At 47.3% G+C, this 22,067-nt stretch overlaps 34 non-coding genes and 3 pseudogenes across 34 annotated transcripts; all 37 read left to right on the top strand.

The window, feature by feature from the left end:
* Positions 1 to 356: 356 nt before the first annotated feature.
* Positions 357 to 475, top strand: LOC147968242 (5S ribosomal RNA). The gene has a single exon (XR_015606662.1). It is a non-coding gene; the product is annotated as a 5S ribosomal RNA (ribosomal RNA).
* Positions 476 to 839: 364 nt separating this feature from the next.
* LOC147968241 (5S ribosomal RNA) lies at positions 840 to 958 on the top strand. The gene has a single exon (XR_015605954.1). It is a non-coding gene; the product is annotated as a 5S ribosomal RNA (ribosomal RNA).
* A 364-nt stretch (positions 959 to 1,322) lies between these two features.
* On the top strand, positions 1,323 to 1,441 carry LOC147968240 (5S ribosomal RNA). Its single transcript, XR_015606452.1, has one exon. It is a non-coding gene; the product is annotated as a 5S ribosomal RNA (ribosomal RNA).
* A 364-nt stretch (positions 1,442 to 1,805) lies between these two features.
* LOC147968239 (5S ribosomal RNA) lies at positions 1,806 to 1,924 on the top strand. The gene has a single exon (XR_015606451.1). It is a non-coding gene; the product is annotated as a 5S ribosomal RNA (ribosomal RNA).
* A 363-nt stretch (positions 1,925 to 2,287) lies between these two features.
* LOC147968238 (5S ribosomal RNA) lies at positions 2,288 to 2,406 on the top strand. Its single transcript, XR_015606337.1, has one exon. It is a non-coding gene; the product is annotated as a 5S ribosomal RNA (ribosomal RNA).
* Positions 2,407 to 2,770: 364 nt separating this feature from the next.
* LOC147968237 (5S ribosomal RNA) lies at positions 2,771 to 2,889 on the top strand. Its single transcript, XR_015606557.1, has one exon. It is a non-coding gene; the product is annotated as a 5S ribosomal RNA (ribosomal RNA).
* A 364-nt stretch (positions 2,890 to 3,253) lies between these two features.
* On the top strand, positions 3,254 to 3,371 carry LOC147968236 (5S ribosomal RNA). Its single transcript, XR_015606767.1, has one exon. It is a non-coding gene; the product is annotated as a 5S ribosomal RNA (ribosomal RNA).
* Positions 3,372 to 3,735: 364 nt separating this feature from the next.
* On the top strand, positions 3,736 to 3,854 carry LOC147968235 (5S ribosomal RNA). The gene has a single exon (XR_015606713.1). It is a non-coding gene; the product is annotated as a 5S ribosomal RNA (ribosomal RNA).
* Positions 3,855 to 4,218: 364 nt separating this feature from the next.
* Positions 4,219 to 4,337, top strand: LOC147968234 (5S ribosomal RNA). The gene has a single exon (XR_015605707.1). It is a non-coding gene; the product is annotated as a 5S ribosomal RNA (ribosomal RNA).
* A 364-nt stretch (positions 4,338 to 4,701) lies between these two features.
* Positions 4,702 to 4,820, top strand: LOC147968233 (5S ribosomal RNA). The gene has a single exon (XR_015605696.1). It is a non-coding gene; the product is annotated as a 5S ribosomal RNA (ribosomal RNA).
* A 364-nt stretch (positions 4,821 to 5,184) lies between these two features.
* Positions 5,185 to 5,303, top strand: LOC147968232 (5S ribosomal RNA). The gene has a single exon (XR_015605685.1). It is a non-coding gene; the product is annotated as a 5S ribosomal RNA (ribosomal RNA).
* Positions 5,304 to 5,667: 364 nt separating this feature from the next.
* Positions 5,668 to 5,786, top strand: LOC147968231 (5S ribosomal RNA). The gene has a single exon (XR_015605952.1). It is a non-coding gene; the product is annotated as a 5S ribosomal RNA (ribosomal RNA).
* A 364-nt stretch (positions 5,787 to 6,150) lies between these two features.
* LOC147968230 (5S ribosomal RNA) lies at positions 6,151 to 6,269 on the top strand. The gene has a single exon (XR_015606426.1). It is a non-coding gene; the product is annotated as a 5S ribosomal RNA (ribosomal RNA).
* Positions 6,270 to 6,633: 364 nt separating this feature from the next.
* Positions 6,634 to 6,752, top strand: LOC147968229 (5S ribosomal RNA). Its single transcript, XR_015605951.1, has one exon. It is a non-coding gene; the product is annotated as a 5S ribosomal RNA (ribosomal RNA).
* Positions 6,753 to 7,116: 364 nt separating this feature from the next.
* LOC147968228 (5S ribosomal RNA) lies at positions 7,117 to 7,235 on the top strand. The gene has a single exon (XR_015606548.1). It is a non-coding gene; the product is annotated as a 5S ribosomal RNA (ribosomal RNA).
* Positions 7,236 to 8,451: 1,216 nt separating this feature from the next.
* On the top strand, positions 8,452 to 8,570 carry LOC147968227 (5S ribosomal RNA). Its single transcript, XR_015606792.1, has one exon. It is a non-coding gene; the product is annotated as a 5S ribosomal RNA (ribosomal RNA).
* Positions 8,571 to 8,933: 363 nt separating this feature from the next.
* On the top strand, positions 8,934 to 9,052 carry LOC147968226 (5S ribosomal RNA; annotated as a pseudogene).
* Positions 9,053 to 9,416: 364 nt separating this feature from the next.
* Positions 9,417 to 9,535, top strand: LOC147968225 (5S ribosomal RNA). Its single transcript, XR_015606614.1, has one exon. It is a non-coding gene; the product is annotated as a 5S ribosomal RNA (ribosomal RNA).
* An 828-nt stretch (positions 9,536 to 10,363) lies between these two features.
* Positions 10,364 to 10,482, top strand: LOC147968224 (5S ribosomal RNA). Its single transcript, XR_015606788.1, has one exon. It is a non-coding gene; the product is annotated as a 5S ribosomal RNA (ribosomal RNA).
* Positions 10,483 to 10,846: 364 nt separating this feature from the next.
* LOC147968223 (5S ribosomal RNA) lies at positions 10,847 to 10,965 on the top strand. The gene has a single exon (XR_015606778.1). It is a non-coding gene; the product is annotated as a 5S ribosomal RNA (ribosomal RNA).
* A 364-nt stretch (positions 10,966 to 11,329) lies between these two features.
* Positions 11,330 to 11,448, top strand: LOC147968222 (5S ribosomal RNA). The gene has a single exon (XR_015606613.1). It is a non-coding gene; the product is annotated as a 5S ribosomal RNA (ribosomal RNA).
* Positions 11,449 to 12,275: 827 nt separating this feature from the next.
* Positions 12,276 to 12,394, top strand: LOC147968221 (5S ribosomal RNA). Its single transcript, XR_015606797.1, has one exon. It is a non-coding gene; the product is annotated as a 5S ribosomal RNA (ribosomal RNA).
* Positions 12,395 to 12,662: 268 nt separating this feature from the next.
* On the top strand, positions 12,663 to 12,781 carry LOC147968220 (5S ribosomal RNA). The gene has a single exon (XR_015606321.1). It is a non-coding gene; the product is annotated as a 5S ribosomal RNA (ribosomal RNA).
* A 364-nt stretch (positions 12,782 to 13,145) lies between these two features.
* Positions 13,146 to 13,264, top strand: LOC147968219 (5S ribosomal RNA). Its single transcript, XR_015606419.1, has one exon. It is a non-coding gene; the product is annotated as a 5S ribosomal RNA (ribosomal RNA).
* A 364-nt stretch (positions 13,265 to 13,628) lies between these two features.
* Positions 13,629 to 13,747, top strand: LOC147968218 (5S ribosomal RNA). Its single transcript, XR_015606785.1, has one exon. It is a non-coding gene; the product is annotated as a 5S ribosomal RNA (ribosomal RNA).
* Positions 13,748 to 14,574: 827 nt separating this feature from the next.
* Positions 14,575 to 14,693, top strand: LOC147968217 (5S ribosomal RNA). Its single transcript, XR_015606600.1, has one exon. It is a non-coding gene; the product is annotated as a 5S ribosomal RNA (ribosomal RNA).
* A 363-nt stretch (positions 14,694 to 15,056) lies between these two features.
* Positions 15,057 to 15,175, top strand: LOC147968216 (5S ribosomal RNA). Its single transcript, XR_015606320.1, has one exon. It is a non-coding gene; the product is annotated as a 5S ribosomal RNA (ribosomal RNA).
* A 364-nt stretch (positions 15,176 to 15,539) lies between these two features.
* Positions 15,540 to 15,658, top strand: LOC147968215 (5S ribosomal RNA). The gene has a single exon (XR_015606493.1). It is a non-coding gene; the product is annotated as a 5S ribosomal RNA (ribosomal RNA).
* A 364-nt stretch (positions 15,659 to 16,022) lies between these two features.
* On the top strand, positions 16,023 to 16,141 carry LOC147968214 (5S ribosomal RNA; annotated as a pseudogene).
* A 364-nt stretch (positions 16,142 to 16,505) lies between these two features.
* Positions 16,506 to 16,624, top strand: LOC147968213 (5S ribosomal RNA). Its single transcript, XR_015606315.1, has one exon. It is a non-coding gene; the product is annotated as a 5S ribosomal RNA (ribosomal RNA).
* Positions 16,625 to 17,452: 828 nt separating this feature from the next.
* On the top strand, positions 17,453 to 17,571 carry LOC147968212 (5S ribosomal RNA). Its single transcript, XR_015606583.1, has one exon. It is a non-coding gene; the product is annotated as a 5S ribosomal RNA (ribosomal RNA).
* Positions 17,572 to 17,935: 364 nt separating this feature from the next.
* LOC147968211 (5S ribosomal RNA) lies at positions 17,936 to 18,054 on the top strand (annotated as a pseudogene).
* An 827-nt stretch (positions 18,055 to 18,881) lies between these two features.
* LOC147968210 (5S ribosomal RNA) lies at positions 18,882 to 19,000 on the top strand. Its single transcript, XR_015605950.1, has one exon. It is a non-coding gene; the product is annotated as a 5S ribosomal RNA (ribosomal RNA).
* A 364-nt stretch (positions 19,001 to 19,364) lies between these two features.
* On the top strand, positions 19,365 to 19,483 carry LOC147968209 (5S ribosomal RNA). The gene has a single exon (XR_015606314.1). It is a non-coding gene; the product is annotated as a 5S ribosomal RNA (ribosomal RNA).
* Positions 19,484 to 19,847: 364 nt separating this feature from the next.
* Positions 19,848 to 19,966, top strand: LOC147968208 (5S ribosomal RNA). Its single transcript, XR_015605848.1, has one exon. It is a non-coding gene; the product is annotated as a 5S ribosomal RNA (ribosomal RNA).
* Positions 19,967 to 20,765: 799 nt separating this feature from the next.
* On the top strand, positions 20,766 to 20,884 carry LOC147968207 (5S ribosomal RNA). Its single transcript, XR_015606612.1, has one exon. It is a non-coding gene; the product is annotated as a 5S ribosomal RNA (ribosomal RNA).
* An 829-nt stretch (positions 20,885 to 21,713) lies between these two features.
* On the top strand, positions 21,714 to 21,832 carry LOC147968206 (5S ribosomal RNA). Its single transcript, XR_015605949.1, has one exon. It is a non-coding gene; the product is annotated as a 5S ribosomal RNA (ribosomal RNA).
* The last annotated feature ends 235 nt before the right edge of the window (positions 21,833 to 22,067 follow it).

The following is a 22,067-nucleotide window of genomic DNA, read 5'->3' as shown; positions in this document are numbered from 1 at the left end:
AATTATTTTTGTACGTACGTGAGGAACAGAACGCACGTGCTTATATATATTAAGCCCGTCATCATATTTTTGACATTTGCGATATGTTTTAGCTCGGAGCTCATTAGTCACGCGTCTAGGAAGAGTTGCGGCGCGAAAAGCGCGTTCTGAAAGGGTGTAAAATACGTGTTGCTGCGGTATAGAGGGAGGGGTGGAAATCGTGGTAAACTCGTCTTCGTAGTTGAGCGAGAGAGTAAGTAGTATAGGGCATTATCCATTAGTAGGCGACGGTTGTAATGGTAGCAAGAATGTATAGCCGTCTTTGTAGCGGACGTGGGAGTGGGAAGCATAAGGGATGAAGCCGGGGGTAACATGTCGGATGCGATCATACCAGCACTAAATCATCGGATCCCATCAGAACTCCGAAGTTAAGCGTGCTTGGGCGAGAGTAGTACTAGGATGGGTGACCTCCTAGGAAGTCCTCGTGTTGCATTCCCTTTTTAATTATTTTTGTACGTACGTGAGGAACAGAACGCACGTGCGTGATATATATTAAGCCTGTCATCATATTTTTGACATTTGCGATATGTTTTAGCTCGGAGCTCATTAGTCACGCGTCTAGGGAGAGTTGGGGCGCGAAAAGCGCGTTCTGAAAGGGGTGTAAAATACGTGTTGCTGCGGTATAGAGGGAGGGGTGGAAATCGTGGTAAACTCGCCTTCGTAGTTGAGCGAGAGAGTAAGTAGTATAGGGCATTATGCATTAGTAGGCGACGGTTGTAATGGTAGTAAGAATGTATAGCCGTCTTTGTAGCGGACGTGGGAGTGGGAAGCATAAGGGATGAAGCCGGGGGTAACATGTCGGATGCGATCATACCAGCACTAAAGCACCGGATCCCATCAGAACTCCGAAGTTAAGCGTGCTTGGGCGAGAGTAGTACTAGGATGGATGACCTCCTGGGAAGTCCTCGTGTTGCATTCCCTTTTTAATTATTTTTGTACGTACGTGAGGAACAGAACGCACGTGCGCGATATATATTAAGCCTGTCATCATATTTTTGACATTTGCGATATGTTTTAGCTCGGAGCTCATTAGTCACGCGTCTAGGGAGAGTTGGGGCGCGAAAAGCGCGTTCTGAAAGGGGTGTAAAGTACGTGTTGCTGCGGTATAGAGGGAGGGGTGGAAATCGTGCTAAACTCGTCTTCGTAGTTGAGCGAGAGAGTAAGTAGTATAGGGCATTATCCATTAGTAGGCGAAGGTTGTAATGGTAGTAAGAATGTATAGCCGTCTTTGTAGCGGACGTGGGAGTGGGAAGCATAAGGGATGAAGCCGGGGGTAACATGTCGGATGCGATCATACCAGCACTAAAGCACCGGATCCCATCAAAACTCCGAAGTTAAGCGTGCTTGGGCGAGAGTAGTACTAGGATGGGTGACCTCCTGGGAAGTCCTCGTGTTGCATTCCCTATTTAATTATTTTTGTACGTACGTGAGGAACAGAACGCACGTGCGCGATATATATTAAGCCTGTCATCATATTTTTGACATTTGCGATATGTTTTAGCTCGGAGCTCATTAGTCACGCGTCTAGGGAGAGTTGGGGCGCGAAAAGCGCGTTCTGAAAGGGGTGTAAAATACGTGTTGCTGCGGTATAGAGGGAGGGGTGGAAATCGTGCTAAACTCGTCTTCGTAGTTGAGCGAGAGAGTAAGTAGTATAGGGCATTATCCATTAGTAGGCGACGGTTGTAATGGTAGTAAGAATGTATAGCCGTCTTTGTAGCGGACGTGGGAGTGGGAAGCATAAGGGATGAAGCCGGGGGTAACATGTTGGATGCGATCATACCAGCACTAAAGCACCGGATCCCATCAAAACTCCGAAGTTAAGCGTGCTTGGGCGAGAGTAGTACTAGGATGGGTGACCTCCTGGGAAGTCCTCGTGTTGCATTCCCTATTTAATTATTTTTGTACGTACGTGAGGAACAGAACGCACGTGCGCGATATATATTAAGCCTGTCATCATATTTTTGACATTTGCGATATGTTTTAGCTCGGAGCTCATTAGTCACGCGTCTAGGGAGAGTTGGGCGCGAAAAGCGCGTTCTGAAAGGGGTGTAAAATACGTGTTGCTGCGGTATAGAGGGAGGGGTGGAAATCGTGGTAAACTCGTCTTCGTAGTTGAGCGAGAGAGTAAGTAGTATAGGGCATTATCCATTAGTAGGCGACGGTTGTAATGGTAGTAAGAATGTATAGCCGTCTTTGTAGCGGACGTGGGAGTGGGAAGCATAAGGGATGAAGCCGGGGGTAACATGTCGGATGCGATCATACCAGCACTAAAGCAGCGGATCCCATCAGAACTCCGAAGTTAAGCGTGCTTGGGCGAGAGTAGTACTAGGATGGGTGACCTCCTGGGAAGTCCTCGTGTTGCATTCCCTATTTAATTATTTTTGTACGTACGTGAGGAACAGAACGCACGTGCGCGATATATATTAAGCCTGTCATCATATTTTTGACATTTGCGATATGTTTTAGCTCGGAGCTCATTAGTCACGCGTCTAGGGAGAGTTGGGGCGCGAAAAGCGCGTTCTGAAAGGGGTGTAAAATACGTGTTGCTGCGGTATAGAGGGAGGGGTGGAAATCGTGCTAAACTCGTCTTCGTAGTTGAGCGAGAGAGTAAGTAGTATAGGGCATTATCCATTAGTAGGCGACGGTTGTAATGGTAGTAAGAATGTATAGCCATCTTTGTAGAGGACGTGGGAGTGGGAAGCATAAGGGATGAAGCCGGGGGTAACATGTCGGATGCGATCATACCAGCACTAAAGCACCGGATCCCATTAAAACTCCGAAGTTAAGCGTGCTTGGGCGAGAGTAGTACTAGGATGGGTGACCTCCTGGGAAGTCCTCGTGTTGCATTCCCTATTTAATTATTTTTGTACGTACGTGAGGAACAGAACGCACGTGCGCGATATATATTAAGCCTGTCATCATATTTTTGACATTTGCGATATGTTTTAGCTCGGAGCTCATTAGTCACGCGTCTAGGGAGAGTTGGGGCGCGAAAAGCGCGTTCTGAAAGGGGTGTAAAATACGTGTTGCTGCGGTATAGAGGGAGGGGTGGAAATCGTGGTAAACTCGTCTTCGTAGTTGAGCGAGAGAGTAAGTAGTATAGGGCATTATCCATTAGTAGGCGACGGTTGTAATGGTAGTAAGAATGTATAGCCGTCTTTGTAGCGGACGTGGGAGTGGGAAGCATAAGGGATGAAGCCGGGGGTAACATGTCGGATGCGATCATACCAGCACTAAACCAGCGGATCCCATCAGAACTTTGAAGTTAAGCGTGCTTGGGCGAGAGTAGTACTAGGATGGGTGACCTCCTGGGAGTCCTCGTGTTGCATTCCCTTTTTAATTATTTTTGTACGTACGTCAGGAACAGAACGCACGTGCGCGATATATATTAAGCCTGTCATCATATTTTTGACATTTGCGATATGTTTTAGCTCGGAGCTCATTAGTCACGCGTCTAGGGAGAGTTGGGGCGCGAAAAGCGCGTTCTGAAAGGGGTGTAAAATACGTGTTGCTGCGGTATAGAGGGAGGGGTGGAAATCGTGGTAAACTCATCTTCGTAGTTGAGCCAGAGAGTAAGTAGTATAGGGCATTATCCATTAGTAGGCGACGGTTGTAATGGTAGTAAGAATGTATAGCCGTCTTTGTAGCGGACGTGGGAGTGGGAAGCATAAGGGATGAAGCCTGGGGTAACATGGCGGATGCGATCATACGAGCACTAAAGCACCGGATCCTATCAGAACTCCGAAGTTAAGCGTGCTTGGGCGAGAGTAGTACTAGGATGGGTGACCTCCTGGGAAGTCCTCGTGTTGCATTCCCTTTTTAATTATTTTTGTACGTACGTGAGGAACAGAACGCACGTGCGTGATATATGTTAAGCCTGTCATCATATTTTTGACATTTGCGATATGTTTTAGCTCGGAGCTCATTAGTCACGCGTCTAGGGAGAGTTGGGGCGCGAAAAGCGCGTTTTGAAAGGGGTGTAAAATACGTGTTGCTGCGGTATAGAGGGAGGGGTGGAAATTGTGGTAAACTCGTCTTCGTAGTTGAGCGAGAGAGTAAGTAGTATAGGGCATTATCCATTAGTAGGCGACGGTTGTAATGGTAGTAAGAATGTATAGCCGTCTTTGTAGCGGACGTGGGAGTGGGAAGCATAAGGGATGAAGCCGGGGGTAACATGTTGGATGCGATCATACCAGCACTAAAGCACCGGATCCCATCAGAACTCCGAAGTTAAGCGTGCTTGGGCGAGAGTAGTACTAGGATGGGTGACCTCCTGGGAAGTCCTCGTGTTGCATTCCCTTTTTAATTATTTTTGTACATACGTGAGGAACAGAACGCACGTGCATGATATATATTAAGCCTGTGATCATATTTTTGACATTTGCGATATGTTTTAGCTCGGAGCTCATTAGTCACGCGTCTAGGAAGAGTTGGGGCGCGAAAAGCGCGTTCTGAAAGGGGTGTAAAATACGTGTTGCTGCGGTATAGAGGGAGGGGTGGAAATCGTGGTAAACTCGTCTTCGTAGTTGAGCGAGAGAGTAAGTAGTATAGGGCATTATCCATTAGTAGGCGACGGTTGTAATGGTAGTAAGAATGTATAGCCGTCTTTGTAGCGGACGTGGGAGTGGGAAGCATAAGGGATGAAGCCGGGGGTAACATGTCGGATGCGATCATACCAGCACTAAAGCACCGGATCCCATCAGAACTCCGAAGTTAAGCGTGCTTGGGCGAGAGTAGTACTAGGATGGGTGACCTCCTGGGAAGTCCTCGTGTTGCATTCCCTTTTTAATTATTTTTGTACGTACGTGAGGAACAGAACGCACGTGCGTGATATATGTTAAGCCTGTCATCATATTTTTGACATTTGCGATATGTTTTAGCTCGGAGCTCATTAGTCACGCGTCTAGGGAGAGTTGGGGCGCGAAAAGCGCGTTTTGAAAGGGGTGTAAAATACGTGTTGCTGCGGTATAGAGGGAGGGGTGGAAATTGTGGTAAACTCGTCTTCGTAGTTGAGCGAGAGAGTAAGTAGTATAGGGCATTATCCATTAGTAGGCGACGGTTGTAATGGTAGTAAGAATGTATAGCCGTCTTTGTAGCGGACGTGGGAGTGGGAAGCATAAGGGCTGAAGCCGGGGGTAACATGTCGGATGCGATCATACCAGCACTAAAGCACCGGATCCCATCAGAACTCCGAAGTTAAGCGTGCTTGGGCGAGAGTAGTACTAGGATGGGTGACCTCCTGGGAAGTCCTCGTGTTGCATTCCCTTTTTAATTATTTTTGTACATACGTGAGGAACAGAACGCACGTGCATGATATATATTAAGCCTGTGATCATATTTTTGACATTTGCGATATGTTTTAGCTCGGAGCTCATTAGTCACGCGTCTAGGAAGAGTTGGGGCGCGAAAAGCGCGTTCTGAAAGGGGTGTAAAATACGTGTTGCTGCGGTATAGAGGGAGGGGTGGAAATCGTGGTAAACTCGTCTTCGTAGTTGAGCGAGAGAGTAAGTAGTATAGGGCATTATCCATTAGTAGGCGACGGTTGTAATGGTAGTAAGAATGTATAGCCGTCTTTGTAGCGGACGTGGGAGTGGGAAGCATAAGGGATGAAGCCGGGGGTAACATGTCGGATGCGATCATACCAGCACTAAAGCACCGGATCCCATCAGAACTCCGAAGTTAAGCGTGCTTGGGCGAGAGTAGTACTAGGATGGATGACCTCCTGGGAAGTCCTCGTGTTGCATTCCCATTTTAATTATTTTTGTACGTACGTGAGGAACAGAACGCACGTGCGTGATATATGTTAAGCCTGTCATCATATTTTTGACATTTGCGATATGTTTTAGCTCGGAGCTCATTAGTCACGCGTCTAGGGAGAGTTGGGGCGCGAAAAGCGCGTTTTGAAAGGGGTGTAAAATACGTGTTGCTGCGGTATAGAGGGAGGGGTGGAAATCGTGGTAAACTCGTCTTCGTAGTTGAGCGAGAGACTAAGTAGTATAGGGCATTATCCATTAGTAGGCGACGGTTGTAATGGTAGTAAGAATGTATAGCCGTCTTTGTAGCGGACGTGGGAGTGGGAAGCATAAGGGATGAAGCCGGGGGTAACATGTCGGATGCGATCATACCAGCACTAAAGCACCGGATCCCATCAGAACTCCGAAGTTAAGCGTGCTTGGGCGAGAGTGGTACTAGGATGGATGACCTCCTGGGAAGTCCTCGTGTTGCATTCCCTTTTTAATTATTTTTGTACGTACGTGAGGAACAGAACGCACGTGCGTGATATATATTAAGCCTGTCATCATATTTTTGACATTTGCGATATGTTTTAGCTCGGAGCTCATTAGTCACGCGTCTAGGGAGAGTTGGGGCGCGAAAAGCGCGTTCTGAAAGGGGTGTAAAATACGTGTTGCTGCGGTATAGAGGGAGGGGTGGAAATCGTGGTAAACTCGTCTTCGTAGTTGAGCGAGAGAGTAAGTAGTATAGGGCATTATCCATTAGTAGGCGACGGTTGTAATGGTAGTAAGAATGTATAGCCGTCTTTGTAGCGGACGTGGGAGTGGGAAGCATAAGGGATGAAGCCGGGGGTAACATGTCGGATGCGATCATACCAGCACTAAAGCACCGGATCCCATCAGAACTCCGAAGTTAAGCGTGCTTGGGCGAGAGTAGTACTAGGATGGATGACCTCCTGGGAAGTCCTCGTGTTGCATTCCCTTTTTAATTATTTTTGTACGTACGTGAGGAACAGAACGCACGTGCGTGATATATATTAAGCCTGTCATCATATTTTTGACATTTGCGATATGTTTTAGCTCGGAGCTCATTAGTCACGCGTCTAGGGAGAGTTGGGGCGCGAAAAGCGCGTTCTGAAAGGGGTGTCAAATAGGTGTTGCTGCAGTATAGAGGGAGGGGTGCAAATCGTGGTAAACTCGCCTTCGTAGTTGAGCGAGAGAGTAAGTAGTATAGGGCATTATGCATTAGTAGGCGACGGTTGTAATGGTAGTAAGAATGTATAGCCGTCTTTGTAGCGGACGTGGGAGTGGGAAGCATAAGGGATGAAGCCGGGGATAACATGTCGGATGCGATCATACCAGCACTAAAGCACCAGATCCCATCAGAACTCTGAAGTTAAGCGTGCTTTGGCGAGAGTAGTACTAGGATGGGTGACCTCCTGGGAAGTCCTCGTGTTGCATTCCCTTTTTAATTATTTTTGTACGTACGTGAGGAACAGAACGCACGTGCGCGATATATATTAAGCCTGTCATCATATTTTTGACATTTGCGATATGTTTTAGCTCGGAGCTCATTAGTCACGCGTCTAGGGAGAGTTGGGGCGCGAAAAGCGCGTTCTGAAAGGGGTGTAAAATACATGTTGCTGCGGTATAGAGGGAGGGGTGGAAATCGTGCTAAACTCGTCCTCGTAGTTGAGCGAGAGAGTAAGTAGTATAGGGCATTATCCATTAGTAGGCGACGGTTGTAATGGTAGTAAGAATGTATAGCCGTCTTTGTAGCGGACGTGGGAGTGGGAAGCATAAGGGATGAAGCCGGGGGTAACATGTCGGATGCGATCATACCAGCACTAAAGCACCGGATCCCATCAGAACTCTCAAGTTAAGCGTGCTTGGGGGTGACCTCCTGGGAAGTCCTCATGTTGCATTACCTTTTTAATTATTTTTGTACGTACGTGAGGAACAGAACGCACGTGCATGATATATATTAAGCCTGTCATCATATTTTTGACATTTGCGATATGTTTTAGCTCGGAGCTCATTAGTAGGCGGGGTGGAAATCGTGCTAAACTCGTCTTCGTAGTTGAGCGAGAGAGTAAGTAGTATAGGGCATTATCCATTAGTAGGCGACGGTTGTAATGGTAGTAAGAATGTATAGCCGTCTTTGTAGCGGACGTGGGAGTGGGAAGCATAAGGGATGAAGCCGGGGGTAACATGTCGGATGCGATCATACCAGCACTAAAGCACCGGATCCCATCAGAACTCTCAAGTTAAGCGTGCTTGGGGGTGACCTCCTGGGAAGTCCTCATGTTGCATTACCTTTTTAATTATTTCTGTACGTACGTGAGGAACAGAACGCACGTGCGTGATATATATTAAGCCTGTTATCATATTTTTGACATTTGCGATATGTTTTAGCTCGGAGCTCATTAGTCACGCGTCTAGGGAGTGTTGGGCCGCGAAAAGCGCGTTCTGAAAGGGGTGTAAAATACGTGTTGCTACAGTATAGAGGGAGGGGTGGAAATCGTGGTAAACTCGTCTTCGTAGTTGAGCGAGAGAGTAAGTAGTATAGGGCATTATCCATTAGTAGGCGACGGTTGTAATGGTAGTAAGAATGTATAGCCGTCTTTGTAGCGGACGTGGGAGTGGGAAGCATAAGGGATGAAGCCGGGGGTAACATGTCGGATGCGATCATACCAGCACTAAAGCACCGGATACCATCAGAACTCCGAAGTTAAGCGTGCTTGGGCGAGTGTAGTACTAGGATGGGTGACCTCCTGGGAAGTCCTCATGTTGCATTCCCTTTTTAATTATTTTTGTACGTACGTGAGGAACAAAAAGCACGTGCGTGATATATATTAAGCCTGTCATCATATTTTTTACATTTGCGATATGTTTTAGCTCGGAGCTCATTAGTCACGCGTCTAGGGAGAGTTGGGGCGCGAAAAGCGCGTTCTGAAAGGGGTGTAAAATACGTGTTGCTGCGGTATAGAGGGAGGGTGGAAATCGTGGTAAACTCGTCTTCGTAGTTGAGCGAGAGAGTAAGTAGTACAGGGCATTATCCATTAGTAGGCGACGGTTGTAATGGTAGTAAGAATGTATAGCCGTCTTTGTAGCGGACGTGGGAGTGGGAAGCATAAGGGATGAAGCCGGGGGTAACATGTCGGATGCGATCATACCAGCACTAAAGCACCGAATACCATCAGAACTCCGAAGTTAAGCGTGGTTGGGCGAGAGTAGTACTAGGATGGGTGACCTCCTGGGAAGTCCTCGTGTTGCATTCCCTTTTTAATTATTTTTGTACGTACGTGAGGAACAGAACGCACGTGCGTGATATATATTAAGCCTGTCATCATATTTTTGACATTTGCGATATGTTTTAGCTCGGAGCTCATTAGTCACGCGTCTAGGGAGAGTTGGGCCGCGAAAAGCGCGTTCTGAAAGGGGTGTACAATACGTGTTGCTGCGGTATAGAGGGAGGGGTGGAAATCGTGGTAAACTCGTCTTCGTAGTTGAGCGAGAGAGTAAGTAGTATAGGGCATTATCCATTAGTAGGCGACGGTTGTAATGGTAGTAAGAATGTATAGCCGTCTTTGTAGCGGACGTGGGAGTGGGAAGCATAAGGGATGAAGCCGGGGGTAACATGTCGGATGCGATCATACCAGCACTAAAGCACCGGATACCATCAGAACTCCGAAGTTAAGCGTGCTTGGGCGAGTGTAGTACTAGGATGGGTGACCTCCTGGGAAGTCCTCGTGTTGCATTCCCTTTTTAATTATTTTTGTACGTACGTGAGGAACAAAACGCACGTGCGTGATATATATTAAGCCTGTCATCATATTTTTGACATTTGCGATATGTTTTAGCTCGGAGCTCATTAGTCACGCGTCTAGGGAGAGTTGGGGCGTGAAAAGCGCGTTGTGAAAGGGGTGTAAAATACGTGTTGCTGCGGTATAGAGGGAGGGGTGGAAATCGTGGTAAACTCGTCTTCGTAGTTGAGCGAGAGAGTAAGTAGTATAGGGCATTATCGATTAGTAGGCGACGGTTGTAATGGTAGTAAGAATGTATAGCCGTCTTTGTAGCGGACGTGGGAGTGGGAAGCATAAGGGATGAAGCCGGGGGTAACATGTCGGATGCGATCATACCAGCACTAAAGCACCGGATCCCATCAGAACTCTGAAGTTAAGCGTGCTTGGGGGTGACCTCCTGGGAAGTCCTCATGTTGCATTCCCTTTTTAATTATTTTTGTACGTACGTGAGGAACAAAACGCACGTGCGTGATATATATTAAGCCTGTCATCATATTTTTCACATTTGCGATATGTTTTAGCTCGGAGCTCATTAGTCACGCGTCTAGGGAGAGTTGGGCCGCGAAAAGCGCGTTCTGAAAGGGGTGTAAAATACGTGTTGCTGCGGTATAGAGGGAGGGGTGAAAATCATGGTAAACTCGTCTTCGTAGTTGAGCGAGAGAGTAAGTAGTATAGGGCATTATCCATTAGTAGGCGACGGTTGTAATGGTAGTAAGAATGTATAGCCGTCTTTGTAGCGGACGTGGGAGTGGGAAGCATAAGGGATGAAGCCGGGGGTAACATGTCGGATGCGATCATACCAGCACTAAAGCACAGGATCCCATCAGAACTCCGAAGTTAAGCGTGCTTGGGTGAGAGTAGTACTAGGATGGATGACCTCCTGGGAAGTCCTCGTGTTGCATTCGCTTTTTAATTATTTTTGTACGTACGTGAGGAACAGAACGCACGTGCGTGATATATATTAAGCCTGTCATCATATTTTTGACATTTGCGATATGTTTTAGCTCGGAGCTCATTAGTCACGCGTCTAGGGAGAGTTGGGGCGCGAAAAGCGCGTTGTGAAAGGGGTGTAAAATACGTGTTGCTGCCGTATAGAGGGAGGGGTGAAAATCGTGGTAAACTCGTCTTCGTAGTTGAGCGAGAGAGTAAGTAGTATAGGGCATTATCCATTAGTAGGCGACGGTTGTAATGGTAGTAAGAATGTATAGCCGTCTTTGTAGCGGACGTGGGAGTGGGAAGCATAAGGGATGAAGCCGGGGGTAACATGTCGGGTGCGATCATACCAGCACTAAAGCACCGAATCCCATCAGAACTCCGAAGTTAAGCGTGGTTGGGCGAGAGTAGTACTAGGATGGGTGACCTCCTGGGAAGTCCTCGTGTTGCATTCCCTTTTTAATTATTTTTGTACGTACGTGAGGAACAGAACGCACGTGCGTGATATATATTAAGCCTGTCATCATATTTTTGACATTTGCGATATGTTTTAGCTCGGAGCTCATTAGTCACGCGTCTAGGGAGAGTTGGGCCGCGAAAAGCGCGTTCTGAAAGGGGTGTACAATACGTGTTGCTGCGGTATAGAGGGAGGGGTGGAAATCGTGGTAAACTCGTCTTCGTAGTTGAGCGAGAGAGTAAGTAGTATAGGGCATTATCCATTAGTAGGCGACGGTTGTAATGGTAGTAAGAATGTATAGCCGTCTTTGTAGCGGACGTGGGAGTGGGAAGCATAAGGGATGAAGCCGGGGGTAACATGTCGGATGCGATCATACCAGCACTAAAGCACCGGATACCATCAGAACTCCGAAGTTAAGCGTGCTTGGGCGAGTGTAGTACTAGGATGGGTGACCTCCTGGGAAGTCCTCGTGTTGCATTCCCTTTTTAATTATTTTTGTACGTACGTGAGGAACAAAACGCACGTGCGTGATATATATTAAGCCTGTCATCATATTTTTGACATTTGCGATATGTTTTAGCTCGGAGCTCATTAGTCACGCGTCTAGGGAGAGTTGGGGCGTGAAAAGCGCGTTGTGAAAGGGGTGTAAAATACGTGTTGCTGCGGTATAGAGGGAGGGGTGGAAATCGTGGTAAACTCGTCTTCGTAGTTGAGCGAGAGAGTAAGTAGTATAGGGCATTATCGATTAGTAGGCGACGGTTGTAATGGTAGTAAGAATGTATAGCCGTCTTTGTAGCGGACGTGGGAGTGGGAAGCATAAGGGATGAAGCCGGGGGTAACATGTCGGATGCGATCATACCAGCACTAAAGCACCGGATCCCATCAGAACTCTGAAGTTAAGCGTGCTTGGGGGTGACCTCCTGGGAAGTCCTCATGTTGCATTCCCTTTTTAATTATTTTTGTACGTACGTGAGGAACAGAACGCACGTGCGTGATATATATTAAGCCTGTCATCATATTTTTCACATTTGCGATATGTTTTAGCTCGGAGCTCATTAGTCACGCGTCTAGGGAGAGTTGGGCCGCGAAAAGCGCGTTCTGAAAGGGGTGTAAAATACGTGTTGCTGCGGTATAGAGGGAGGGGTGAAAATCATGGTAAACTCGTCTTCGTAGTTGAGCGAGAGAGTAAGTAGTACAGGGCATTATCCATTAGTAGGCGACGGTTGTAATGGTAGTAAGAATGTATAGCCGTCTTTGTAGGGACGTGGGAGTGGGAAGCATAAGGGATGAAGCCGGGGGTAACATGTCGGATGCGATCATACCAGCACTAAAGCACCCGATCCCATCAGAAGTCCGAAGTTAAGCGTGTTTGGGCGAGAGTAGTACTAGGATGGGTGACCTCCTGGGAAGTCCTCGTGTTGCATTCCCTTTTTAATTATTTTTGTACGTACGTGAGTAACAGAACGCACGTGCGCGATATATATTAAGCCTGTCATCATATTTTTGACATTTGCGATATGTTTTAGCTCGGAGCTCACTAGTCACGCGTCTAGGGAGAGTTGAGCGAGAGAGTAAGTAGTATAGGGCATTATCCATTAGTAGGCGACGGTTGTAATGGTAGTAAGAATGTATAGCCGTCTTTGTAGCGGACGTGGGAGTGGGAAGCATAAGGGATGAAGCCGGGGGTAACATGTCGGATGCGATCATACCAGCACTAAAGCACCGGATCCCATCAGAACTCCGAAGTTAAGCGTGCTTGGGCGAGAGTAGTACTAGGATGGATGACCTCCTGGGAAGTCCTCGTGTTGCATTCGCTTTTTAATTATTTTTGTACGTACGTGAGGAACAGAACGCACGTGCGTGATATATATTAAGCCTGTCATCATATTTTTGACATTTGCGATATGTTTTAGCTCGGAGCTCATTAGTCACGCGTCTAGGGAGAGTTGCGGCGCGAAAAGCGCGTTCTGAAAGGGGTGTAAAATACGTGTTGCTGCGGTATAGAGGGAGGGGTGAAAATCGTGGTAAACTCGTCTTCGTAGTTGAGCGAGAGAGTAAGTAGTACAGGGCATTATCCATTAGTAGGCGACGGTTGTAATGGTAGTAAGAATGTTTAGCCGTCTTTGTAGCGGAATTGGGAGTGGGAAGCATAAGGGATGAAGCCGGGGGTAACATGTCGGATGCGATCATACCAGCACTAAAGCACCCGATCCCATCAGAACTCCGAAGTTAAGCGTGCTTGGGCGAGAGTAGTACTAGGATGGGTGACCTCCTGGGAAGTCCTCGTGTTGCATTCCCTTTTTAATTATTTTTGTACGTACGTGAGGAACAGAACGCACGTGCGCGATATATATTAAGCCTGTCATCATATTTTTGACATTTGCGATATGTTTTAGCTCGGAGCTCATTACTCACGCGTCTAGGGAGAGTTGGGGCGCGAAAAGCGCGTTCTTAAAGGGGTGTAAAATACGTGTTGCTGCGGTATAGAGGGAGGGGTGGAAATCGTGGTAAACTCGTCTTCGTAGTTGAGCGAGAGAGTAAGTAGTATAGGGCATTATCCATTAGTAGGCAACGGTTGTAATGGTAGTAAGAATGTATAGCCGTCTTTGTAGCGGACGTGGGAGTGGGAAGCATAAGGGATGAAGCCGGGGGTAACATGTCGGATGCGATCATACCAGCACTAAAGCAGCGGATACCATCAGAACTCCGAAGTTAAGAGTGCTTGGGCGAGAGTAGTACTAGGATGGGTGACCTACTGGGAAGTCCTCGTGTTGCATTCCCTTTTTAATTATTTTTGTACGTACGTGAGGAACAGAACGCACGTGCGTGATATATATTAAGCCTGTCATCATATTTTTCACATTTGCGATATGTTTTAGCTCGGAGCTCATTAGTCACGCGTCTAGGGAGAGTTGGGGCGCGAAAAGCGCGTTCTGAAAGGGGTGTAAAATAGGTGTTGCTGCGGTATATAGGGAGGGGTGGAAATCGTGGTAAACTCGTCTTCGTAGTTGAGCGAGAGAGTAAGTAGTATAGGGCATTATCTATTAGTAGGCGACGGTTGTAATGGTAGTAAGAATGTATAGCCGTCTTTGTAGCGGACGTGGGAGTGGGAAGCATAAGGGATGAAGCCGGGGGTAATATATCGGATGCGATCATACCAGCACTAAAGCACCGGATCCCATCAGAACTTTGAAGTTAAGCGTGCTTGGGGGTGACCTCCTGGGAAGTCCTCATGTTGCATTTACTTTTTAATTATTTTTGTACGTACGTGAGGAACAGAACGCACGTGCGTGATATATATTAAGCCTGTCATCATATTTTTGACATTTGCGATATGTTTTAGCTCGGAGCTCATTAGTCACGCGTCTAGGGAGCGTTGGGGCGCGAAAAGCGCGTTCTGAAAGGGTGTAAAATACGTGTTGCTGCGGTATAGAGGGAGGGGTGGAAATCGTGGTAAACTCGTCTTCGTAGTTGAGCGAGAGAGTAAGTAGTATAGGGCATTATCCATTAGTAGGCGACGGTTGTAATGGTAGTAAGAATGTATAGCCGTCTTTGTAGCGGACGTGGGAGTGGGAAGCATAAGGGATGAAGCCGGGGGTAACATGTCGGATGCGATCATACCAGCACTAAAGCACCGGATCCCATCAGAACTCCGAAGTTAAGCGTGCTTGGGCGAGAGTAGTACTAGGATGGATGACCTCCTGGGAAGTCCTCGTGATGCATTCCCTTTTTAATTATTTTTGTACGTACATGAGGAACAGAACGCATGTGCGTGATATATATTAAGCCTGTCATCATATATTTGACATTTGCGATATGTTTTAGCTCGGAGCTCATTAGTCACGCGTCTAGGGAGTGTTGGGGCGCGAAAAGCGCGTTCTGAAAGGGGTGTAAAATACGTGTTGCTGCGGTATAGAGGGAGGGGTGGAAATCGTGGTAAACTCGTCTTCGTAGTTGAGCGAGAGAGTAAGTAGTATAGGGCATTATCCATTAGTAGGCGACGGTTGTAATGGTAGTAAGAATGTATAGCCGTCTTTGTAGCGGACGTGGGAGTGGGAAGCATAAGGGATGAAGCCGGGGTAACATGTCGGATGCGATCATACCAGCACTAAAGCACCGGATCCCATCAGAACTCCGAAGTTAAGCGTGCTTGGGCGAGAGTAGTACTAGGATGGATGACCTCCTGGGAAGTCCTCGTGTTGCATTCGCTTTTTAATTATTTTTGTACGTACGTGAGGAACAGAACGCACGTGCGTGATATATATTAAGCCTGTCATCATATTTTTGACATTTGCGATATGTTTTAGCTCGGAGCTCATTAGTCACGTGTCTAAGGAGAGTTGCGGCGCGAAAAGCGCGTTCTGAAAGGGGTGTAAAATACGTGTTGCTGCGGTATAGAGGGAGGGGTGAAAATCGTGGTAAACTCGTCTTCGTAGTTGAGCGAGAGAGTAAGTAGTATAGGGCATTATCCATTAGTAGGCGACGGTTGTAATGGTAGTAAGAATGTATAGCCGTCTTTGTAGCGGACGTGGGAGTGGGAAGCATAAGGGATGAAGCCGGGGGTAACATGTCGGATGCGATCATACCAGCACTAAAGCACCGGATACCATCAGAACTCCGAAGTTAAGCGTGCTTGGGCGAGAGTAGTACTAGGATGGGTGACCTCCTGGGAAGTCCTCGTGTTGCATTCCCTTTTTAATTATTTTTGTACGTACGTGAGGAACAGAACGCACGTGCGTGATATATATTAAGCCTGTCATCATATTTTTGACATTTGCGATATGTTTTAGCTCGGAGCTCATTAGTCACGCGTCTAGGGAGAGTTGGGGCGCGAAAAGCGCGTTCTGAAAGGGGTGTAAAATACGTGTTGCTGCGCTATAGAGGGAGGGGTGGAAATCGTGGTAAACTCGTCTTCGTAGTTGAGCGAGAGAGTAAGTAGTACATGGCATTATCCATTAGTAGGCGACTGTTGTAATGGTAGTAAGAATGTATAGCCGTCTTTGTAGCGGACGTGGGAGTGGGAAGCATAAGAGATGATGCCGGGGGTAACATGTCAGATGCGATCATACCAGCACTAAAGCACCCGATCCCATCAGAACTCCAAAGTTAAGCGTGCTTGGGCGAGAGTAGTACTAGGATGGGTGACCTCCTGGGAAGTCCTCGTGCTGCATTCCCTATTTAATTATTTTTGTACGTACGTGAGGAACAGAACGCACGTGCGCGATATATATTAAGGCTGTCATCATATTTTTGACATTTGCGATATGTTTTAGCTCGGAGCTCATTAGTCACGCGTCTAGGGAGAGTTGGGCCGCGAAAAGCGCGTTCTGAAAGGGGTGTAAAATACGTGTTGCTGCGGTATAGAGGGAGGGGTGGAAATCGTGGTAAACTCGTCTTCGTAGTTGAGCGAGAGAGTAAGTAGTATAGGGCATTATCCATTAGTAGGCGACGGTTGTAATGGTAGTAAGAATGTATAGCCGTCTTTGTAGCGGACGTGGGAGTGGGAAGCATAAGGGATGAAGCCGGGGGTAACATGTCGGATGCGATCATACCGGCACTAAAGCACCGGATCCCATCAGAACTCCGAAGTTAAGCGTGCTTGGGCGAGAGTAGTACTAGGATGGATGACCTCCTGGGAAGTCCTCGTGTTGCATTCGCTTTTTAATTATTTTTGTACGTACGTGAGGAACAGAACGCACGTGCGTGATATATATTAAGCATGTCATCATATTTTTGACATTTGCGATATGTTTTAGCTCGGAGCTCATTAGTCACGCGTCTAGGGAGAGTTGCGGCGCGAAAAGCGCGTTCTGAAAGGGGTGTAAAATACGTGTTGCTGTGGTATAGAGGGAGGGGTGGAAATCGTGGTAAACTCGTCTTCGTAGTTGAGCGAGAGAGTAAGTAGTATAGGGCATTATCCATTAGTAGGCGACGGTTGTAATGGTACTAAGAATGTATAGCCGTCTTTGCAGCGGACGTGGGAGTGGGAAGCATAAGGGATGAAGCCGGGGGTAACATGTGCGATGCGATCATTCCAACACTAAAGCACCGGATCCCATCAGAACTCTGAAGTTAAGCGTGCTTGGGGGTGACGTCCTGGGAAGTCCTCATGTTGCATTCCCTTTTTAATTATTTTTGTACGTACGTGAGGAACAGAACGCACGTGCGTGATATATATTAAGCCTGTCATCATATTTTTGACATTTGCGATATGTTTTAGCTCGGAGCTCATTAGTCACGCGTCTAAGGAGAGTTGGGGCGCGAAAAGCGCGTTCTGAAAGGGGTGTAAAATACGTGTTGCTGCGGTATAGAGGGAGGGGTGGAAATCGTGGTAAACTCATCTTCGTAGTTGAGCGAGAGAGTAAGTAGTACAGGGCATTATCCATTAGTAGGCGACGGTTGTAATGGTAGTAAGAATGTATAGCCGTCTTTGTAGCGGACGTGGGAGTGGGAAGCATAAGGGATGAAGCCGGGGGTAACATGTCGGATGCGATCATACCAGCACTAAAGCACCCGATCCCATCAGAACTCCGAAGTTAAGCGTGCTTGGGCGAGAGTAGTACTAGGATGGGTGACCTCCTGGGAAGTCCTCGTGTTGCATTCGCTTTTTAATTATTTTTGTACGTACGTGAGGAACAGAACGCACGTGCGCGATATATATTAAGCCTGTCATCATATTTTTGACATTTGCGATATGTTTTAGCTCGGAGCTCATTATTCACGCGTCTAGGGAGAGTTGGGCCGCGAAAAGCGCGTTCTGAAAGGGGTGTAAAATACGTGTTGCTGCGGTATAGAGGGAGGGGTGGAAATCGTGGTAAACTCGTCTTCGTAGTTGAGCGAGAGAGCAAGTAGTATAGGGCATTATCCATTAGTTGGCGACGGTTGTAATGGTAGTAAGAATGTATAGCCGTCTTTGTAGCGGACGTGAGAGTGGGAAGCATAAGGGATGAAGCCGGGGGTAACATGTCGGATGCGATCATACCAGCACTAAAGTACCGGATACCATCAGAACTCTGAAGTTAAGCGTGCTTGGGCGAGAGTAGTACTAGGATGGTTTACCTCCTGGGAAGTCCTCGTGTTGCATTCCCTTTTTAATTATTTTTGTACGTACGTGAGGAACAGAACACACGTGCGTGATATATATTAAGCCTGTCATCATATTTTTGACATTTGCGATATGTTTTAGCTCGGAGCTCATTATTCACGCGTCTAGGGAGAGTTGGGCGCGAAAAGCGCGTTCTGAAAGGGGTGTAAAATACGTGTTGCTGCGGTATAGAGGGAGGGGTGGAAATCGTGGTAAACTCGTCTTCGTAGTTGAGCGAGAGAGTAAGTAGTATAGGGCATTATCTATTAGTAGGCGACGGTTGTAATGGTAGTAAGAATGTATAGCCGTCTTTGTAGCGGACGTGGGAGTGGGAAGCATAAGGGATGAAGCCGGGGGTTACATGTTGGATGCGATCATACCAGCACTAAAGCACCGGATCCCATCAGAACTCTGAAGTTAAGCGTGCTTGGGGGTGACCTCCTGGGAAGTCCTCATGTTGCATTCCCTTTTTAATTATTTTTGTACGTACGTGAGGAACAGAACGCACGTGCGTGATATATATTAAGCCTATCATCATATTTTTGACATTTGCGATATGTTTTAGCTCGGAGCTCATTAGTCACGCGTCTAGGGAGAGTTGGGGCGCGAAAAGCGCGTTCTGAAAGGGGTGTAAAATACGTGTTGCTGCGGTATAGAGGGAGGGGTGGAAATCGTGGTAAACTCGTCTTCGTAGTTGAGCGAGAGAGTAAGTAGTATAGGGCATTATCCATTAGTAGGCGACGGTTGTAATGGTAGTAAGAATGTATAGCCGTCTTTGTAGCGGACGTGGGAGTGGGAAGCATAAGGGATGAAGCCGGGGGTAACATGTCGGATGCGATCATACCAGCACTAAAGCACCGGATCCCATCAGAACTCCGAAGTTAAGCGTGCTTGGGCGAGAGTAGTACTAGGATGGATGACCTCCTGGGAAGTCCTCGTGTTGCATTCCCTTTTTAATTATTTTTGTACGTACGTGAGGAACAGAACGCACGTGCGTGATATATATTAAGCCTGTCATCATATTTTTGACATTTGCGATATGTTTTAGCTCGGAGCTCATTAGTCACGCGTCTAGGGAGAGTTGGGGCGCGAAAAGCGCGTTCTGAAAGGGGTGTAAAATACGTGTTGCTGTGGTATAGAGGGAGGGGTGGAAATCGTGGTAAACTCGTCTTCGTAGTTGAGCGAGAGAGTAAGTAGTATAGGGCATTATCCATTAGTAGGCGACGGTTGTAATGGTAGTAAGAATGTATAGCCGTCTTTGCAGCGGATGTGGGAGTGGGAAGCATAAGGGATGAAGCCGGGGGTAACATGTCGGATGCGATCATACCGGCACTAAAGCACCGGATCCCATCAGAACTCCGAAGTTAAGCGTGCTTGGGCGAGAGTAGTACTAGGATGGATGACCTCCTGGGAAGTCCTCGTGTTGCATTCGCTTTTTAATTATTTTTGTACGTACGTGAGGAACAGAACGCACGTGCGTGATATATATTAAGCCTGTCATCATATTTTTGACATTTGCGATATGTTTTAGCTCGGAGCTCATTAGTCACGCGTCTAGGGAGAGTTGCGGCGCGAAAAGCGCGTTCTGAAAGGGGTGTAAAATACGTGTTGCTGCGGTATAGAGGGAGGGGTGAAAATCGTGGTAAACTCGTCTTCGTAGTTGAGCGAGAGAGTAAGTAGTATAGGGCATTATCCATTAGTAGGCGACGGTTGTAATGGTAGTAAGAATGTATAGCCGTCTTTGTAGCGGACGTGGGAGTGGGAAGCATAAGGGATGAAGCCGGGGGTAACATGTCGGATGCGATCATACCAGCACTAAATCACCGGATCCCATCAGAACTCCGAAGTTAAGCGTGCTTGGGCGAGAGTAGTACTAGGATGGGTGACCTCCTGGGAAGTCCTCGTGTTGCATTCCCTTTTTAATTATTTTTGTACGTACGTGAGGAACAGAACGCACGTGCGTGATATATATTAAGCCTGTCATCATATTTTTGACATTTGCGATATGATTTAGCTCGGAGCTCATTAGTCACGCGTCTAGGGAGAGTTGGGGCGCGAAAAGCGCGTTCTGAAAGGGGTGTAAAATACGTGTTGCTGCGCTATAGAGGGTTGGGTGGAAATCGTGGTAAACTCGTCTTCGTAGTTGAGCGAGAGAGTAAGTAGTACATGGCATTATCCATTAGTAGGCGACGGTTGTAATGGTAGTAAGAATGTATAGCCGTCTTTGTAGCGGACGTGGGAGTGGGAAGCATAAGGGATGAAGCCGGGGGTAACATGTCAGATGCGATCATACCAGCACTAAAGCACCCGATCCCATCAGAACTCGTGGGAAGTCCTCGTGTTGCATTCCCTATTTAATTATTTTTGTACGTACGTGAGGAACAGAACGCACGTGCGCGATATATATTAAGCCTGTCATCATATTTTTGACATTTGCGATATGTTTTAGCTCGGAGCTCATTAGTCACGCGTCTAGGGAGAGTTGGGCCGCGAAAAGCGCGTTCTGAAAGGGGTGTAAAATACGTGTTGCTGCGGTATAGAGGGAGGGGTGGAAATCGTGGTAAACTCGTCTTCGTAGTTGAGCGAGAGAGTAAGTAGTATAGGGCATTATCCATTAGTAGGCGACGGTTGTAATGGTAGTAAGAATGTATAGCCGTCTTTGTAGCGGACGTGGGAGTGGGAAGCATAAGGGATGAAGCCGGGGGTAACATGTCGGATGCGATCATACCAGCACTAAAGCACCGGATACCATCAGAACTCCGAAGTTAAGCGTGCTTGGGCGAGTGTAGTACTAGGATGGGTGACCTCCTGGGAAGTCCTCGTGTTGCATTCCCTTTTTAATTATTTTTGTACGTACGTGAGGAACAGAACGCACGTGCGTGATATATATTAAGCCTGTCATCATATTTTTGACATTTGCGATATATTTTAGCTCGGAGCTCATTAGTCACGCGTCTAGGGAGAGTTGGGGCGCGAAAAGCGCGTTGTGAAAGGGGTGTAAAATATGTGTTGCTGCGGTATAGAGGGAGGGGTGGAAATCGTGGTAAACTCGTCTTCGTAGTTGAGCGAGAGAGTAAGTAGTACAGGGCATTATCCATGAGTAGGCGACGGTTGTAATGGTAGTAAGAATGTATAGCCGTCTTTGTAGCGGACGTGGGAGTGGGAAGCATAAGGGATGAAGCCGGGGGTAACATGTCGGATGCGATCATACCAGCACTAAAGCTCCGGATCCCATCAGAACTCTGAAGTTAAGCGTGCTTGGGGGTGACCTCCTGGGAAGTCCTCATGTTGCATTCCCTTTTTAATTAATTTTTGTACGTACGTGAGGAACAGAACGCACGTGCGTGATATATATTAAGCCTGTCATCATATTTTTGACATTTGCGATATGTTTTAGCTCGGAGCTCATTAGTCACGCGTCTAGGGAGAGTTGGGGCGCGAAAAGCGCGTTCTGAAAGGGGTGTAAAATACGTGTTGCTGCGGTATAGAGGGAGGGGTGAAAATCATGGTAAACTCGTCTTCGTAGTTGAGCGAGAGAGTAAGTAGTATAGGGCATTATCCATTAGTAGGCGACGGTTGCAATGGTAGTAAGAATGTATAGCCGTCTTTGTAGCGGACGTGGAAGTGGGAAGCATAAGGGATGAAGCAGGGGGTAACATGTCGGATGCGATCATACCAGCACTAAAGCACCGGATCCCATCAGAACTCCGAAGTTAAGCGTGCTTGGGCGAGAGTAGTACTAGGATGGATGACCTCCTGGGAAGTCCTCGTGTTGCATTCCCTTTTTAATTATTTTTGTACGTACGTGAGGAACAGAACGCACGTGCGTGATATATATTAAGCCTGTCATCATATTTTTGACATTTGCGATATGTTTTAGCTCGGAGCTCATTAGTCACGCGTCTAGGGAGAGTTGGGCCGCGAAAAGCGCGTTCTGAAAGGGGTGTAAAATACGTGTTGCTGCGGTATAGAGGGAGGGGTGGAAATCGTGGTAAACTCGTCTTCGTAGTTGAGCG

The sequence above is a fragment of the Triticum urartu genome, chromosome 5A (genome assembly GCF_056163025.1).
Source record: "Triticum urartu cultivar PI428250 chromosome 5A, HENAU_Tu73, whole genome shotgun sequence".
Classification (NCBI taxonomy): Eukaryota; Viridiplantae; Streptophyta; class Magnoliopsida; order Poales; family Poaceae; genus Triticum; species Triticum urartu.
This window is presented reverse-complemented; position numbering and strand designations above follow the sequence as displayed.